The sequence below is a fragment of the Neophocaena asiaeorientalis genome, unplaced genomic scaffold (assembly GCF_003031525.2).
Source record: "Neophocaena asiaeorientalis asiaeorientalis breed wild unplaced genomic scaffold, Neophocaena_asiaeorientalis_V1.1 scaffold635, whole genome shotgun sequence".
Classification (NCBI taxonomy): Eukaryota; Metazoa; Chordata; class Mammalia; order Artiodactyla; family Phocoenidae; genus Neophocaena; species Neophocaena asiaeorientalis.
The window spans coordinates 417,108-437,774 of NW_020174929.1; the positions used below are offsets into that span (position 1 = coordinate 417,108).

General features: G+C 35.2%; 1 protein-coding gene across 2 annotated transcripts in view; it reads right to left on the bottom strand.

The window, feature by feature from the left end:
• EPHA3 (EPH receptor A3) overlaps positions 1 to 20,667 on the bottom strand; it is a 355,098-nt gene that overhangs the window by 303,634 nt on the left and 30,797 nt on the right. The window lies entirely within an intron of this gene.

Sequence of the window (20,667 nt, forward strand, 5' to 3'; positions counted from 1 at the left end):
CTTGAAACTAAAAGTTAATCAAGTTTTTACTATTATTATTATCCTTTAAAAATATGAGTCATCATTGTTAAATGCTCACTATGCAACCAGGCAGTGAGCTAAACTCTACATATAAACTATACTATTTAATTTGTACAATAGTCCCATGAAATAAGTATCATCACCCTCACCTTAGAGATGGAGAAAATGAAGCTTACAGTGAATAAGAGGCAGAAGCAGGATTCAAGTTTAGGTCTGCCTGATTCCAAGGCTATAAGCACTCTCTTGGCTCATTTATTGTTCTCACAATAAAATAAAATATCCTTGGTAAACCTAAGCTTGAATAATTTATAACAGTATAAGTTATCTTTGTTGAGTGACTGTGCTGATACATAGGGCTGACAATGCAACTTGCCATCCAGGACACTCTTCATTGAAGGACTTGGCACTCTGGCTGCTAGGAGTGCTGCCAACAGGCAGCAGCTCTCAACCCCTTCAGAGGCTGCCTCTATTGCAGGAAGCATCCACACCAGAGCTCATGCCCTTCCCAGGGTGGTGCATCCAAACACTGAACATGCAGGAATGAAAAGACCTGGCCATCTCAGCCCAATTCAATTGAAGACAATTCTAAAAGACCATTTCATGTCATGCAAGCTGGGGTGGGTCTGTATCACAGCTCCACTTCTTCTGTCCTCCTGATTCCTCTTCTTCCTTCCCCAGGGATGGATCCCTAAGCTACTTCTTAATAAATGTTCATCATGCTGAACTCCTTCCTAGAGTCTGCTTCCAGGGAAACCCAACTCACAATAATGGAGAAAGAGGGAGGGGCTGGGCACGTGGTTTCTGGGAAAATGAGGAGTAAGAAGAACAACACTGAAGAGAGCACCTCTGCACACTATGAGCAGAAGTCAGGTCATTAAAAACAACTACCCAGCTCATTGTGTTTGGTTCTCCAGAAACTAACATTGTCATTCCTCGTAGCTAAAAATATATTTAGTATACATTACTACTTCAGTTGTTTATTCTTTATGATCTAACTTCTCCTTGTATATGATGTCTTCATTTATTTACTCCGGCTTTTCCTATTTCCATAATGCATGTCTCCTAGGATACCACATATCCTAGTATGCCTAGAACAGTCTCACTTTATACCTGTCTCATTTTAATTATAAGTAGTACCTCTCTTCAGTCTCAAGCATCCCTATAGGGATGATAATTATGTGTTTATCCAACTGATTCCCAGAACTTGTGTATATCTCCTACTTGTGATTTTAAGTGAATTGTGTCACTTGGATAAAAAGGATCTTTGGGCTCCCCTGGTGGCGCAGTGGTTGAGAGTCCGCCTGCCGATGCAGGGGACACGGGTTCGTGCCCCGGTCCGGGAAGATCCCACATGCCACGGAGCGGCTGGGCCCGTGAGCCATGGCCGCTGAGCCTGCGCGTCCGGAGCCTGTGCTCCGCAACGGGAGAGGCCACAACGGTGAGAGGCCCGCGTACGGCAAAAAAAAAAAAAAAATTATAAAAAAAAAAAAAAAGGATCTTTAAGCATGGCAGGTTTGAAATAATAAAAATTATGATAAATTAAGGATTTGCCAAAGACCTGTAAACAATACTAGATTGTATGGATAAGAGGGTGGAGAAACCAATGCCTCCTCAGATTGCTAGCAAGAGAGTAAACTGGTACAAACTCTACTGAAGGCAATTTGACACTATAAAAATTTAATATGCACACAAAGTTGGGCCCAGCAATTCCTATTCTAAGCATTTAGCGAAGATATATTTACTCAATTGTGAAATGATATTCATACCAGGTTATTCATTGCAGGCACATTTGTGTTAGGGGGGAAAAAGGAAAGAAAAATAAATGACTCATTGGCAGAAAGAAACTAATTAAATAAAACATGGTACATACATACTGTGCAGTACTATGCAAACATAAAAATTAAAAAAAGGAAGCTCTTTATGTGAAAGATCCCCAGAACACACCGTTAGGTTTCCAAAAACAAAAGAAAGAAAGAAAGAAAAAAAACTAGGCTATAGAAAAACAGGATTGAAAACTTTTATTAGATTTAAATTATATACCATGACACAATTCTTATCTACATATAAATATACAACTAATAATATGAATGGCATCTGAAAAGGTTAGATGACCTACTGTTGTCCATCTCCTCCTGGATGAATGTAAGATCCATTTGAATTGTTCCATAACATTATCAACTTCTAACATATTATATATTATACTCATTTGCTGCATTTGCAAACTGCCTCTCCTGATAGAATACAAGAAGACTGATGACCAATATTGTTATTCCAACTCCTAGAGTGCATACAGTATTAGGATAAAGGTCTTAAGGTGTAAGTGTAATTGCCATATATATTTATATATATTCAAATCTAGTGCAGTGTTTCTATTTTTGGAGAAATCAAAAGAAAAAGAAAAGAATGAAGGAAAAAAGGAAGAAAAAAAGAAGGAAAGGAAGGAAGAAGGAAAGAAAAATAAAGAAGAAAGAAAGGAAGGAAGGAAGGAAGGAAGCAAGGAAAGAGAAATAAAGGAAGGAAGAAAAAAAGAGAGGGAGAAAGAAAGAAGGAAAGAAAGGAAGGAAGAAAGAGGGAGGGAGGGAGGAAGGAAGGAAGGAAAGAAGGAAAAAAAAAAGGAAGTGAAGGAGGAGGAAAGGTGCCCAAGACCTACATAAAACCTAGTTGGTATTTGTCTTCTTAAGAATCATGCTGATACGCCAACACCAAATTTCACAGTTCACCATGTAGAGCTAATTTTTTATTACACTGAGTACTTGAGTATACTCCAACATAATAATTAAAATGACAAAAATAATAACATGAATAGTAATAATATTAAGGCTGTAAAGATATTTATCCACCTTGGATTCCCAGGAACTGAGCCACCTTCCTATATTTGAATACACAACCATCAAATGCTCTCCACTTATTTTCTGTGGCCCCAATTGGCAGCTAGTGCTTGTCTCTTTGCTATTCCTGGCCGGGACTGTGAAATGAAAGTGAGAGATAATGCAGGATTTATTCCTGTGGCACTGGCTTCAGCAATGCCATCTATGTTCCACACCCAGCCTTGTCAGTGGTGTCAGTAGACATAGCCTGGGACTAAATAAAGGAAGAGGCGACTGCAGGGACCTCCTCACTTGGATCCTGCTGCCTTCTGAGCTGGGTTGTCAGTTCTTGCTGATATTCCTTTCAGTAGATTCCCTTTCTGACTAATTCAGCCTGAGTGGGTTTCTGATGCTAATAACTAAGAGCTCTGAGACATAAAATGAGTATCTGATTTGGTAAAAGAATTGCAGTTTGTTCCTTCCTCTGAAATTTTTTGGAATAGTTTCAGAAGGATAGGTGTTAACTCTTCTCTAAATGTTTGGTAGAATTTACCTATGAAGCCATCTGGTCCTGGATTTTTGTTTGTTAGAAGTTTTAAAATTACTGATTAAATTTCATTACTGGTAATTGGTCTGTTCATATTTTCTATTTCTTCCTGGTTCAGTCTTGGGAGATTGTACCTTTCTAGGAATTTGTTCATTTCTTCTAGGTTGTCCATTTTATTGACATATAATAGTTCATAGAGGTCTCTTATTATCTTTGTATTTCTGTGGTATAGGTTGTAACTTCTTTTTCATTTCTGCTTTTATTTATGTGGGCCATCTCCCTTTTTTTCATGATGAATCTGCCTAAAGGTTTATCAATTTTGTTTATCTTTTCAAAGAATCAGCTTTTAGTTTCATTGATCTCTTCTATTTTTTTTTTGTCTCTATTTCATTAACTTCTGCTCTGTCTTTATTTCTTTCCCTCTACTAGCTTTGGGTTTTATTTGTTCTTCCTTCTCTAGTTCTTTTAGGTGTAATGTAAGGTTCTATGAGGCCAGTATCACTCTGATACCAAAAGAATGGGAAGATATACCATGTTCTTGGCTTGGAAGAATCAATATTGTCAAAATGATCATATTACCCAAGGCAATCTACAGAGTCAATGCAATCCCTATCAAATTACAAATGACATTTTCCACAGAACTGGAACAAATAATTTCAAAATTTATATGGAAACACAAAAGATCATGAATAGCTAAAGCAGTGTAGAGAAAGAAGAACAGAGCTGGAGGAATCACTCTCCCTAATATCAGACTATAGTACAAAGCTACAGTAATCAAAACAGAATGGTACTGGTACAAAACAGACATGTAGATCAATGGAACAGGATAGAGAGCCCAGAAATAAATCCACACACACAAGAATCCACATACAAGAATATACAATGGAGAAAAGACAGTCTATTCAATAAGTGGTGCTGGGAAAACTAGACAGCTATTGATACATGTAAAAGATTGAAATTAGAACATTCTCTAACACCATATACAAAAATAAACTCAAAATGGGTTAAAGACCAGATACTATAATATTCCGAGAGGAAAACATAGGCAAACACTCTTTGACATAAATTGCAGCAAAATTTTTTGGATCCACCCCCTAAAATAAAGGAAATAAAAGCAAAAATAAACAAATGGGACCTAATTAAACTTTAAAAGCTTTTTGCACAGCAAAGGAAATCACTGACAAAACAAAAAGTCAACCTACTGAATGGGAGAAAATGTTTGAAAATGATATGAACTATAAGGGATTAATATCCAGCATATATAAATAGCTCATACAACTCAACATCAAAAAAACAAACAACCCAATTTTTAAAATGTGCAGAAGAACTGAATAGACATTTTCAAAAGAGGAAATGCAGATAGCCAACAGGCACATGAAAAGACGCTCAACATCGTTAATCATCAGGGAAATGCAAATCAAAATCACAATGCGACATCACCTCATATCTGTCAGAATGGTATGGTTAATGTCAGAAAGAACACAAATAACAAACGTTGGCACGGATATGGAGAAAAGGGAACACGTTTGTTGTTGGTGGGAATGTAAATTGGTGCAGGCACTGTGAAATACTGTTTAGAGATTTCTCAAAAAGACTAAAAATAGAGATACCATATGATCTAGCAATTCCACTAAGTATGTATCCAAAAAAAAAAAAAAACCACAAAAAACCCCACTAATTCAAAAAGATACATGTTCCGCAATGTTCATAGCAGCATTATATACAATAATGAAGATATGAAAGCAACCTAAGTATCTATCAACAAATGAAAAGAAGATGTGGTGTATATATATACAATGAAATACTACTCAGCCATAAGAAAGAATGAAATTTTGCCATTTGCAGCAACATGGATGGATTTGGAGGGCATTATGCTAAGTGAAATAAGTCAGACAGAGAAAGACAAATATCATATGATATCATTTATATGTGGAATCTAAAAAATACAACAAACTAGCGAATATAACAACAAAAGCAGATTCACAGATATAGAGAACAAACTAGTGGTTACCACTGGTGACAGGAGAGAGGCAATATAGGGATGGGGAGTGGGAGATACAAACTATTTGGTGTAAGATAGGCTTAAGGATGTATTATACAACATGGGGAATATAGCTAATGTTTTTTAATAACTGTAAAAGGGAAATAACCTTTAAAAATTGTATAAAAAATTTTCAAAAGTTAAAATAAAAAAGAATCGTAGTTTGGTATAAAAGGATCAGGGCTATAGACATGACATTAAAATTAAATTTCAGTGTATCAAAATATATAGTAGATGTTTGATAAATATTGGCTTAATGAATCAGTAAAATCTCATTAGAAACATTTGATTTTTAATGCCAGTCATAGTAGTACAAAATAAACTGATATAAGTCATTAAATAAATAATGCATATTGGGTAAAGTTATTTATAATATATTGTCCTTGCCTATATAACAATGTATTATTTAGGCAAATAACAAAAAAGATACATATTTCTTTCTTCTTTCCACAGCATATGTGTAAGAGATTTTTTCATTATTTAAGGAAATTTAGGGCAAGTACATTTATATTTTTTCATATGCAATGCCCTACCAAATTTTTATTCTTTTCAGATAGAATTAATTTCATATTTGAAAAGCAGCTTGATCCAGTCCTCTTTTTATACTATTTATTAAACAGTGTTCCTTGGGACTTTGGAGTCTTTTGTAAGGTTAACGGTTATTACGTTATTACTGAGATGCCCACTGTAAAATATGTTTGAAAAAAAATGGCTTATAAAAAAGCAAATCATGTGTCTTCAAAACAGGACTTCTTAAAATCTTTAAGACGGTAATGTGTTGGTTTGTTATGAATCTGAAAAAAGGTGACATGATAAGTAGCATCCTATAAACTTATTCTACTTGTTTAAAATTTTAATCTTAACATTTTTTGGAGTAATACATTGTCTCTTTATGGATTAGGAATTCTTGACCAAATAAAATAGCCAACTACTAAATTGTATGTTCTTTATTTCCTTCTAATACTAAAAAAGTAAAACCCCACCAACTTATAATTGTACCCTAATGGAAGTGAGAGAGAAGGTCTTATAATGAGAAACAACACATCTTCTAGTTTAAGTATTAAAGGTAGTCCTCTATGGAGTGGTAGACTCTATAGTGATATATCAACTGTTTGGAGACTCACCTAAAGAAAAAGTTTAGAACATTCTAAAGTCAAGATGTTTAGGTTTAAATCCTGTCTCCACCACACACTTGTTGTATGATCTTGGGCAATTTTCTTACCTTCATTGTATTTTAGTTTTATCATCTATAAAGTGATAATAAAATGTGTCTCATAGGTTACCATGTAAATTAAATGAATTAATATTTGTAAAGCATTGGTGTACACTGAACAATGTAAGCTTGTTGTAAATAAATAAATAAATGCAGAGCCTTCCACCTGAGTAGGTATAAAAGGCCTCACCACTGTTAGGCCTTTCTGTCACCTTTTCTGGCTTTTCTCTTGTCAACCCTATCTAAAATTTCAACTCTATCTCCCTTCCCTGCTTTAATGTTATTTTCTTATTTTTTTCCACAGCATAGGTCACCATCTAACACCATATATATTATTAATGCTGTTTATTGTCTATCTTGTCCACTTCCAAGCACAAATTTTTCTGTTTACCACTGTGTCACTAGAGACATGTAGAGACAACTTCCTGGAACTAGTCACCTGTAGGATAATTGCAAAATCAATATATGTACATCATCGGCCCCCAGAGGGTTTCATCTCTACTTCTGGGTCCACCTGGCCTGGTCTTTATTTTTCCAAAATTACCCTTTTACAACAGCCATCTGCTTGGAGAAAAGCATGGTTATTCAGATAACCATGAACTTAAGCTCATATACCAGAGCTCAAAGGAAATCAGGAAAAACACCTAAAAGAAATGTGATATTCTATGCAACTTGCTTCTCCTCCCTTCAAATCAACTTTGCAAGAGATCTGGTTTTGTGAAAGAACACCATAGGAATTTGCTACAGGTGTTATGGATAACAGCTGAAGTATGAGAAAGGGTGTCAAATAGAATTTGTTTTAATTCAACAAGCTTAGAAAATTATTTGAAAGCTGTATTAAGGAATAGCTAGCAATTTTTTTTTAATGAAGTTGTTTTTTTGTTTTTTGTTTTTTTGTGGTACACGGGCCTCTCACTGTTGTGGCCTCTCCCTTTGCGGAGCACAGGCTCCGGACGCGCAGGCTCAGCGGCCATGGCTCACGGGCCCAGCCGCTCCGCGGCATGTGGGATATTCCCGGACCGGGGCACGAACCCATGTTCCCTGCATCAGCAGGCGGACTCCCAACCACTGCACCACCAGGGAAGCCCAAATGAAGTTACTTTTAATCAAATTTTTCTCAACTAAAACTTGGGAATAAGTGGTCCAGTCAGAAAAGGGTAGTTTGGTTGGCCAAGACTAGGACACTGCATCACACTACCTTAGTGTCCTGGCTTTTATCCCAGTAGAAAACTTCACTTCATCACAATTTTAGTCTTTATATATCTACAAACTGAAAGCATCCATGGAAGTTTACTCTATTCCTTCAGCTTTTGTACTCCACACTAAGAGATAGACACCTTGTTTCTGCCACATTATCTGGATTCATTTGTGAATCTGATGATGTGTCAGTTTTGAAACCTGTCCAAGCAACAAGAGGTGTCCTGTTTTCTCTCCTAGGCCATCTGGCTGCCCTTAGGTACAATTTGTGCAGGAAAACAATGTGTAGTGGACATGAGTGAATACAAAGTGGAAAAGGAAAGTGATGCTATAAAAAGTAGTCAGAAAAAATCATCTTAATGTATTTAGCACTTTCATAGTCTACTTTTTTTAAATAAAATGCTGCTGGTCTATCTGGCATTATAATATCCTCTTTTAGCTTTTGCAACCTAACATGTTTTGATAATTTGCCAACTAATTTCATTCTTATTTTTGCCTAGGATAAGAAGCAAAAATTTTCATTAAGAAAGGGGAAAGCAAATAGCAGACACTAGAAAACCAGACCTTGAAATCTTACCTCACAGTGGAATAAAAAACAAAAACAATACATTATGTTTTCTGTCAATTTCCTAACCATCTGAGCCTGGCACTTTGGTCTAATTTTGCCAGAAGCACACCAAGTCACCCCTTTACACAGAGAAAGAATCATAGATGAAGAACTATACACTAAATAAATTGCTTAAAAAATAAATTTTTTTATTGGAGACTAGTTAAAAATAAGAATATTTGCTCCTCATTTTATAATGTGTTTCAACTTTTTCCCATTTAATCTACTTTCTTCTTCTTTAGTAGGTATAAGAAAGTCCTGGATCTCTAACATCCAAATAAGGCAGATGTGAGGAACACCCAGATACAAAGGACATGCTTTCACAAAAAACAAAACTCACATGAAAGCAGTTAAGACAAGTTTCTTCAGGCACCATTTCTCTATCCTGAAAAGTCTACTAGTCATTAGTCTCATCCCGATAAGATTAGTACTCCTGTTTTTGTTTATTCATTCATAAAATCTCTCTGACTTGCATGTAAAAGGCATCTTCTTCCCAACAGCCTCCAATAAATGTATCCCTTCAAATGCCCAAGTTGACTAGTTTAACAATCACCACACTGTTCATCACATAAAGATTGTTATTTCTTTTCCTTTGGATACTTACAATCTGTTTCTTGTAAAGTTGAAACGAGGTTGTTTTCTCATGTTGAAAGAACTGACAGCTATAATTACTCCTACCACTGCAACAGGACGTGGTTCCCGACATTCAACTACGTACTGTATAACCATGAATCTGTTCAGTGTTTTCAAAGATGAGAAAGGGTAATCTCAGAGAAGTAATCACTAAACTCCTATTTTCACTCTCAAGAAACTCAACCCTCAACAACAGGTATATAAAGAGATTTTTAAAATTTTTAAATTTCAAATATAACTGTAAAATTGTGGTTATTTTGCTGTTTTGTTTTTCTTTCACAAATGATGTCTGTGAAGCCTGGCATTGTTAAAAAAAAAAAAAGTATTGATCCCTTTCCTTTTCAGGATTTCCATTAACAATGCAAAAGCCACCCTTAAAATAAAAATGGATTGTTACCATAGGTGGTCTAATCTGAAATCTTGTTTAAAATTTTTGTTTACTTACTTATCTGTAGTAGCATCCTTCTGGTTAGTATCATACTTGAAATTAATGCATTGTTGGAAAGATTAAATGAAATCATATACATAATACATATAGCCAGTGCCTGGCACAAAGTAAGCACTCACTAAATGCAACTTGATAATCTTAACATAACTAGAAAAAGCTATTTTATGCTTCCTGTATTTCGAGAAATTTGTTTCAAATGGCATAGATTGGAAGAAACCACAGTTACATAAGAAATAGTTTCTAAGCTATTGAAGAATATACAAAATCATTATTCATAATTTAGAATACTGCTCATTACTTATCAATTTTATATATATTTCTGTCCCTACTAGCTCCGAAACTTCTCCAACCTGGGAATCATGTCATATATTCGTCTTTTCCTGTTTAATGTACAATACTATCGGACACAGGCACAGGAAGTGTTTAATAGTGTCACTTTGAACAGACTTCAAAAATTCTTTAAGCAAATTTTATCTTTATAAAAACAAACAAAAATCTTCTAAACCTTTTAACACAATTATTTTTCTATTGATTAATAGAAACTAATAGAAACATCTAAACTGTAGATGAAAGCACCAAAATGGAATGATTAAAAGCAGATAAGATAGTTACTTGTGAAGGATTTAAGATAAAGGTTGTCTTTAGCTCAATAAAGAAAAGCTGGATATATAATAATTTATTCCACATTTATCTAGGATTTAAAGCTTATATATCAATTCTTGTCAAAGGATTGTGGATAAATTAATCTATCATATTTTACAATTATTATCTGCTCCACTATCACAATCATTTTGTATATGCTCTTAGATACTTTCATGCAGCTTAAAGAAGTTGGTCTACTGAGTATGTCATTTATACACATGAATGAAATATAAGGATAACTCCCTGATGTCTCAAATAAAATACTGATTTTTTTAAAGCTCCATTCTTTTTAAACCATCATCCATTTGATTCTTAAAACTTTGTATTACATTTTTCAGTCTTTTGACCAATCTAGCAGCTACAGACAGTTGTTTACAAATCAGCTGCAAAAGGGTTGAAGTATTTTACATGATTTATAAAATTAACCCTAGCTTAATCAAGAAATTTAAAATATTTATTACTGTAGCCATTCATTCAACAATCTCAGAAACTAGGCTCTAAACCAGCATTTTCAAAATTAATAAAAGACTACGATTTTCTGTACTATATTCATAATCTTCCCACATTATATAATATAAGCATACATAGTCCACTGATTCTCTTCAATTCTGAAGAATTCATAGGGGGAAGACATTTTTCTACATTTATTAATTTGTCGAAGCATTCAACAAATATTTATTGAGTGCTCACCTGTGATAAGTCTTGTCCTGGGCTCTAGGGATAACTTGGAAAACAAAGAAGCCAAAAATGCCTGCCTTCCTGTTCTTATGGTAAGGGGACATACTTTTTTTTTTTTTTTTTTAATTAAATACAGTACAGAGAATGTTAGAAGGTGAGATAAGTGTTACAGAGATAATAAAAGTAGGACATGCCCCAGGGAGTGTTGTGGAAGGGAGGAAATGAAATTTAAAACAGAGTGATCAAGGCAAGCCTTACTGAGAGGTTGGCATTTGAAGGGAAAAGAAATGAAAAATATGAGAGGAGGCGCCTCAGGGATGGGCTACATTTGTAGAAAGAGGGAGGAGTAAGTGCTGATAATCAAGGATAAAAGCAGACCTGGCTTATTCAAGGTCACTGAGGAGGCCAGCAAGGGTGTTGCCTCATGAGGAAGGGGACAGAGTAAGGTCACTGACATCACTGGAGGGAGAGCACCTGGGCCTTCTAGGCAATTCTGAGGACTCAGCTCTGAGTGAGATGGGAAACCATCGAAGGGTTGTGAGCATAGTAACATAGCTGACTTAACACTTTAATTTCAAAATGGACTGTAGTTATTATGGGATAAAGATAGAAGCAGGGAGCTCAAGTTTTACAGTAATCCAGGCATAAAGATGGTGGTGGCCTGGCCAAGGTGGTAGCAGTGGAGATCATAAGAAATAGTTATATTCTTGATATATTTTGAAAGGAGAGTCTTTTCTTTCTCTTACATTTCAGTTCCATTGCAATTGAAATATAAGAGAAAGAAGAGAGTCAAAGTTGACTCCAAAGTTTTTGGTATGATCACCTGGAAGGAGGACGTGGCCATGAACTGAGATGAGGAAGACTACAGAAGAAGTATATTTTGGGGGCGGCGTAGGGAGAGAAAGAAGAAATCAGTTTTTAATCAGTTTAATTTGAGATGGATATGTTAAAAAGGAAGTTGAATATATGAATCTGCATTTTGGAGAATTCTGGACATGAAGAGGCAATAGCAAAGTCGGTGAAGTTGTCACTAGTGTGAAAGAAATAAGCAGAAGAGCAAGGTGTCTTATGAACCCAGTAGAGTGGGTAGGAAACATTCCCATCTTCTCTCAGACTTGTATGCACCCTCCAAGGTAAAACTGAACTTCCAGCTTTAAAGGTCTCTTTCCCCAACCACTCCAGTTCATTGTGGATCTCTTTATTTCCTAAACATCTACAGTTTTTACTGTATGCATACCAGTTAGGAATGAACATATAGTGAGGTGCTTATTACACCTGGCTTAATTATATATGCTTTATTGTACTAACCTATATTTAGATCTTTTTCTCCACTCAGCTTACAAATATACACCTAATATTTACCAAAAAAAGACAACAAAATAATTCAACAATTTTACAGATAAATACTAAAAACTGTACCTTGAGAGACTCTTCTAAACTCACTCAGCAAATTGGTATCAAAATTGCTGGAATTTAGTCCCTAGTTCATAATGAATACTTTCAAATTGCTATTAACATATATACACTCACATTCCCTCTTTCATCCAGAAACATACTAACAATCACCTTGTGATTTTTCACATCCATTTTTGTATTAAATGTATTCCTATAATCATAAAAGTAATTTTTACTTTGTACCATATTGTGTCTTGATTCTGCAAAAATATTTGACTGGATGGGAAATATAAGCATGATCTTTTAGAAAATTATAAGTTTCTGAAGGTTGAAACCATAAATGAAAGAATAATGATCTGAATTCCAGTCTTTTTTTCATAGTAAGAGTTTGTGTTCCATTAGTCCTCTCTAAAATGTTTAACAGGATGAACATTTTAGGTCCTGAGAATTATTCATAAAAACAGATGAATAAAATCACCTAGACATCTTGAATGGTCTTGACCCTAAGTTAAAACTTCCATATGTGAAAAGAGGTTGGAGGTGGAGAAAGAATGTCTGTGTAGTTTCTGAGAGCCTTTAATCATAATAAGAAACAGCATGAGGAGGTTGTTTTATGTTGACCAGAAGTAGACAACTGAGAGTATTTTGTTAATTCTAATGTATATGACTTATGTATGTTGTGTTGCCTCATATTATTCATTGAGCTAGAGATAGGATTTGTAATTGCCAACAGATAAAGCAGAGAACACATAGATACAAATTAATATGGACACCATAATGATGATGATTACTTTTGTGATCCAGAGAAAAATGAGTTTAAATACCCCAGAATGTATGTGAAATAATGTAAATAATCCAATTCACAATCTCAAGGTGGGACAGCAGTCTTTATCAAATGAAAAACTTCCTTCAAACAATGTTGTATTTTTGAATACTCTTTCAACATAGGACATCTATGATTTTTTTTAAAATCCCCCTTTCAGCCTCCTGTAAATACCTCTCACTATTTTTAAGAGTAAAGGTGGATAGATTGCTGCAAACAGAATTTGGAAGAAGAATTTTCTTTCTTAAGTTTCAGGGTATACCAGACTATGAAATGAATTGGCAAATTTCATATGTATTAACATTTAATTTCTATATTTTATTTAATTTCTATTATTTCTAATATCGTGATTCTATACAGAATGCAGAATGTATATATTTATGTACATAACTATATTAGACTTGGTTTTTCTAAAATATTATATGGTTGGTATATTAGTTAGTAATCATTTTCTACTGGTAGAGATGGGACCTGGAAAATCTTCACTAATATACAAGGTTTAATTTTCTCACATTAACAGGTTAGAAGTAAACAGTTTGTATCTGCTATGGCAGCTCCCTGAAATCATCGGTAGGCCAGGCTTCTCTCAGCTCTCTACTACATTGATCTAGTATGTGGCTTGCATCCTGATATTACAGGATGACTGCTGTAGGGCCAATCAATACCCAAATGCCAGATTTCCTGTACAGAAACTTCTTAGAAGTTCCATACCCCTGCTTACATCAAACTCATCAAAACTTTGTCATATGTACACACTTCGATTTGATAGAAGCTGGGAAATGTATTCCTTTAGCATGGTACAATGTCAGTCTGAAAAAAATAGGGGGTCTTCTTATTAGGAGAAAGGACTGAATAGATTTTGGAGTAGGCAATTAGACACAAATGACTTTCAGTGGCACACAATTCAGCCATGATAACTGGCTCTATCTCTCTGCTGCTTTTATGAATCATCAATTGTCCCATTCCCCTTAACAATACTTAATTTGTTCATAATATTTCTCTCATTACCAAAGTTAAAGCATTGAGCATGTTTTCTCTCATAGTATTTAATCCTGAGCATAACCAGGAAAAGGTGTTAGAACTTGCCCAAATTTATAAGAAGCAAATCCTTTACTAAAAATGTTAAATTTATGAATGTCCAGCATGCATATGATGCTCTGTTCTGCCTGTAACAATCTGTCATTCTGACTGTTTTACATGGGGTAAGCAATTAATGGTATGGAAAAAACTTAATACATATTAAATTCAAATTGATACCTAGTAACATTTCAGTAACATAGAATGTTGTCTATTTATCAGTATTTTGAAGCTTTCTCAAAGGTGTATACATGCATTTGGAGAAGCTACATTAAATTTCAAATTCTGGAAATGACCATTGATAATAAAATGAAGAATGTCATCTACTATTTACACTAGCAGGTCTCCAAAATGAGGTACATTAGCCCCTGCTATTGATATTTGTTTTAGCCTTTTTAATTTCTCCTTTTTTCAATATTTAATGTATATTATCTGTCTATACATATAATATAAACAAATTTTCATATATAATAGGAGTAGGTGTCAAATTTTACTGTCAAATTTCCTGAAAACCACAGATGATTTTACATCTAGTTCAGAATTAAGGCATTTGTTTAACTGATCAAACATTCCCCATGGAAGTCTAGTTGTTTGTTATCACTTTGACTTTCATATCTGCAGTGTCTGTTGTGTGATTAGACACAATTGAACTTAGTTAAGTGCTTAATTAACATGAGGTCATTCACATGCTACCGATACCCTTTTAGAGTCATATCCTCCTTTCTATCCCAACTGTATCAATGAACAGAGAGCCTGAGATACGAGGATATGGATATACTGCAACAGAACCTATTGCTTATGGTAGGTTGTAGTCATACTTGAGAACAAGCTGGTACTTGTACATGGGAATACATTTTGGTGCCTTTACTTGTGAATTCTATTACAAATTTTATTCCTTTATTACAAGGCCTGAGAGGAGAACAGAAAAATCTACCTAAAACTTCCTATTAATTAATATCAATCACCCCTCCTTTGTCTATCACATATTGGCATGCCAGTAAATTTCTTTTTTGCATTTAAACTGCATTAACTTGCTTCTTACAACTTCTTAAATTTTATAGAGATCGAAAACTTTTATATTTTCTGTAGGATTTCTATAGTGACTTTTCTTACTCTTTCTATGCATTTAATGCGGGTAGTTTTTCAATAAGTGCGCACTAACCACTTGAAGTTCATGACTAGTGTCTGATGGATGACACAGCATTTCTACATGACTAGTTTAAATGATTTTCTATTTCAGAAAGGGAAATCCTGAAGATGACTAATGTTTAAAAATAGTGCTTGTTCCATTTTTAAATCAGTACCTTAAAAAATATCTGGGGGCTTCCCTGGTGGCGCAGTGGTTGGGAGTCCGCCTGCCGATGCAGGGGACAGGGGTTCGTGCCCCGGTCCGGGAGGATCCCGCATGCCGCGGAGTGGCTGGGCCCGTGAGCCATGGATGCTGGGCCTGCGCGTCCGGAGCCTGTGCTCCGCGACGGGAGAGGCCACAGCAGTGAGAGGCCCGCGTACCAAAAAAAAAAAAAAAAAAAAAAAAAAAAATATCTGGCACTGCCTCAGTAAATAGGTTATTTTTAGTAAATATTTATAGAATGAATGGAGAACTTTTCAAAGGCAAAACTTCATACAGTTTTTAAGTTTGTGTCTGAAAAATCATGCCAGACATACCTGGTTTCAGGAAGAAAACAATACTCCATGAAATCCAATACTCCAATACTCCACAGAACTATATAGAACACTTTACAATTGTTTTGGCAAGGTATTCTCTACTTCAACAGACTCCTGGAGCACTATGGGCCCTGCTGCCATTTCTCTGTCCCCTTTAAAGGACTATGATAATCAGTATGCGCTGGCTTTGAAATTTGCATTATGCCATTCTAGCTCTGTGTGACTCAGTACTTTCAGGTCCCAATATTGATGTGCATTTTACAACTACTTTATATTATATCATAAATCCAATTAAACTATATTTTCTATTTGCAAATATCTAGCTTAAGTAGTTCCTGGGAAGGACAGCGATTTCTTCTCTTCCTTTACAGACTGAAGTGGCAGTGACATGAATTGAAAATAACTCAGATGCATTCACCAACTGTTTTTACAAGTGAAATGACAAACAGACCTTTCCTGAGATGAGTAGATTGAAAAGAAAAAGATATATACACACACACACACACACACACACACACATATATAATATATATCGGATTAAATCAATCCTCAAAAGATGTTCCAAAAGGATGTTCTACTATTCTAAAAGATATGCATGATTTTTTAAAGCACATTTTGTCGCTAATTTAAAAAGCACGACTTTTCTCTGACCATTTTTCAATCTTTAAAAATAAGAAACCTAGAGGCTTCCCTGGTGGCGCAGTGGTTGGGAGTCCGCCTGCCAATGCAGGGGACACAGGTTCGTGCCCCGGTCCGGGAAGATCCCACATGCCACGGTGCGGCTGAGCCCGTGAGCCATGGCCGCTGAGCCTGCGTGTCCGGAGCCTGTGCTCCGCAACGGGAGAGGCCACAGCAGTGAGAGGCCCGAGTACCGCAAAAAAAAAAACAAAAAAAAAAAACTAACTTTAAATTCAATTTGGGCTCCTGTTTCATGAAAGATGGAAACATTTTGTGTAACTTTTGATATTGACATGTGATCTTAATTTATTCATATGTTCTTTTCAGGTGCTCTTAAACAAAATTTACTAAACATTTCTTGTCTCCTTTGCTCATTAATTAAATTTTTAAATCCCCAAAGTGAAAAAGACAGAGAGATGGAGACTGAGAGCACAGTCCTCCCTGTAAAACAGTAAATCCATAGTCACAAGTCCCAGCATCTTCAAGACAATTTAATAACAGGTACATGAAAAAAACACTTATTTTTTATAACAATCTTTTTTTAAAATTTATTTATTTTATTTATTTAATTTTGGCTGCGTTGGGCCTTCGTTGCTGTGTATGGGTTTTCTCTAGTTGTGGCGAGCAGGGTCTACTCTTCGTTGCAGTGCATGGCCTTCGCATTGCGGTTTCTCTTGTTGCAGTTGGACAGCATAGGCTATTGGTACACAGGCCTCAGTAGTTGTGGCACATGGGCTCAGTAGTTGTGGTTCGCGGGCAGTAGGGCTCAGGTTCAGTGGTGGTGGCATATGGGCTTAGCTACTCTGCAGCATGTGGGATATTCCCGGACCAGGGCTTGAACCTGTGTCTCCTGCATTGGCAGGAGGATTCTTATCCACTGCACCACCAGGGAAGCCCCTATAATGATCCTTTTATATCAACTTTATTAAATATGCAGTTTTCATTTTAATATATATTTTAATTTCCAATAATAAGTAAATAAACACACACATGCACACACACGTGCATACACATGTGCACATGTGTGTGGTACTGGCTATTTGTGTATTATCATCAACACACAAGGCCATTCATTCTCCCCCCCAAATATTAGTACATTCTAGGAATTATGCACTCTGAAACGTAGCATCATTTCTCCCAAATGCTTTTGTCCTTCTCTTGTTTATTGAACTCTACTACCCCATACCCCACTAATTCTTTTCCTTTAACTTATCTAAGGTAAAACAAAGACTTTTCCACTTTGGTTACCTGCTTTTTTACCTGCTACTCCATGCTTCCTGTCAAAGGAACTGATGAATTTTTCCTAAACTTATACTTTGCTAATATGTGGGTCATTCCACTATTTCAACTGTTAGTAGTCATCATCTCCACCTTTATAACAACTTCCATTTCTGCCCTACGTTATACTTCTAGGCAAAAGTCCTCATGTGTGACAATTAGTCATAAGATCAGGATCAATAAACATTTTTTCCAGAATTAGCATTTGTTCATTTTAACATTATATCTTATTTTAAAATTATTTTTATTTAAGTTTTCTTTCTTCATTAGATAATATTACTTAATTAAGCCAAAGATCGTTTTACACACTGGTGCCTCCTTCAATGCTGCTTGCTAGACTGAAATACAGCAACAGGGAAGATGGAGAGTGGGAAGTAAATCCTAAAAATATTTGAGAAAGAATCCTTAGGAAATAGTGAAAATTTCTATATGAATAAAAAGAGACAATTCTCTCTTTTAGTATATTTTGGATATTAACCCCTTATCAGATTTGCAAATATCTTTGCCCATTTAGTAGGTTGGCTTTTTGTTATGTTGATGGTTTCCTTCTCTGTGCAAAAGCTTTAAAGTTTGATGAAGCATTATTTACAATAGCCAAGATATGGAAGCAACCTAGGTGTCCATTGGTAGATGAATGGATAAAGAAGATGTGGTATATATACACAATGGAGTATTACTCAGCCATGAAAAATAAAGTAAAATCTTGCCATTTGTTACAACATGGATGAACCTAGAGGGTATTATGATAAGTCAGATAAAGAAAGACAAATACCATAAAATTTCACCTATATGTGGAATCCAAAAAACCAAACAAACAAAACAGAAACAGACTCACAGATACAGAGAACAAACTGGTGGTTGCCAGAGGGGAGGAGGGTAGGGGGTTGGACAAACTAGGTAAACGGGGTTAAGAGGTACACACTTCCAGTTATAAAACAGAAAAGTCACAGGGATGTAATGTACAGCATGGTGGATATAGTCAATAATATTGTAATAACTTTGTATGGTGACAAATGGTAACTAGATTTATCATGGTGGTCATTTCATAATGTATAAAAAATATCAAATCACTATGTTATATATCTGAAATATAATATTGTATATCAATTATACTTCAACAAAAAAACTGGTTTAGCGCAAAGAGCTTACCCACCTGAAAACTGACTGAGTCCACCTAAGAGAATGGTTTTATTAAGAATGTTTATAATGGATATTATTTTTAAAAACTTTCTATATGTTCACCTGAAGAATCTCTATATAAAAGAAAAAATATTGTATATGTGTATTTGTCTCTATGTGTGTCTGTATCCCTCTGTATGTGTGGATATACACATACACAACTAAAATAAATTTCTAATACATTTGATTTAGAAAAAACAAAGCAAATTTATTAGGAGCAAAATTTTGAGAATAGTGATTTTAGGCAAAATAATATCTGTTTTCCGATCCTCTCCCTCTCCCTTTCTCAAATAGATCACCAGGAAAAAGATGTTCTTTATACTTTATAGAAATCATTTTTTTCTTCCTGTAAAGAAAAAGAAATTTGTCTATTTTTATAAAGGTAGATTTACTTTTATTTTAATCTGTTGAATGCTCTATGAAATCCTGTGTCATTATCAAATGCATGCTATTGATAGTATAAGAATGATATGATAATTATTCCCTAATTTGTTTTAAATTATACAACTAAAGTCGGTCAACCAACTGTTATATTTCAATTAGTAGATTGGCCTATTCTGACTTTTTTTTTCTCAACTCTCATTAAACTCTCATAGCCTAAAAATTAGTTTAGGGGATTAAGAAGCATAAACAATTGCAATTCACCATGACTACAGATTCAAAGTGTTTGGAAAATGAGAAGCAAACCTAATATTTGGGACTCTATTTAACCAAAAATAAATAATTGAATGGTATTGTAAAAGTAATGAAAATGTAGAAGAAATATACCTTGTTATCTTACAAGTGATACTATGCAAAGAAAGGAATGTCTTGATATGTTCAGATATTCCCTAAGTATATTTCACTGAAAGGTTTGTTATAACTTGAGACCAAGAATTATGTAAAACGAAAACAAAAACAAAACAGATCTGAAAAAGAAGGAGTCCTCATTAAGTAGAAAATGGAAGGAACACATAAACAAAACTTCTTTGGTAAACTCAGAATTCAAAACAACATGTGTAAAACTAGAAGTATAAATTGAAAGTCAAAGCAAATACAAAGCAGCATCATACACAGAGGAACCTTAAGTGCCCGTTGCTAAGTGAATGAAGCTATTCCGAAAGGGCTACATACAGTATGATTCCACCTATAGGACATTTTAGAAAAGGAAAACTATAAAGAGAGTAAAAAGATCAGTGTTGTCACAGAAGGGGGAAAGGGGTGAGTAGGCACAGCACAGGGGATTTGTAGCGTAGTGAAAATGTTCTGTGTGATACTGAAACAGTGCATACACACATTATGCATGTGGCAAAACCTAGAATATTGTACAACATGAAGAGTGCATTCTAATGTAAACTATGAACTTTAACTAAACTACGAACTTCAGTTAAAATCGTCAGTATTGGTTCATCAAATTTAACGTACATACTACAAAACAAAACATCTAGCATTGCTAGATGTTAATTATAGGGGAAACTGGGGAGAGTATATGTGAACTCTCTGTACAGAGTGCAGTGTACTCTGTACTCTCTGTTCAACTTTTCTGTAAACCTAAAACTTCTCTAAGAAATAAACTCTATTATTAAAAATACAACTGATGGGGCTTCCCTGGTGGCGCAGTGGTTGAGAGTCCGCCTGCCGATGCAGGGGACGCGGGTTCGTGCCCCGGTCCGGGAAGATCCCACATGCCGCGGAGCGACTGCGCCTGTGAGCCATGGCCGCTGAGCCTGCGCGTCCGGAGCCTGTGCTCGGCATCAAA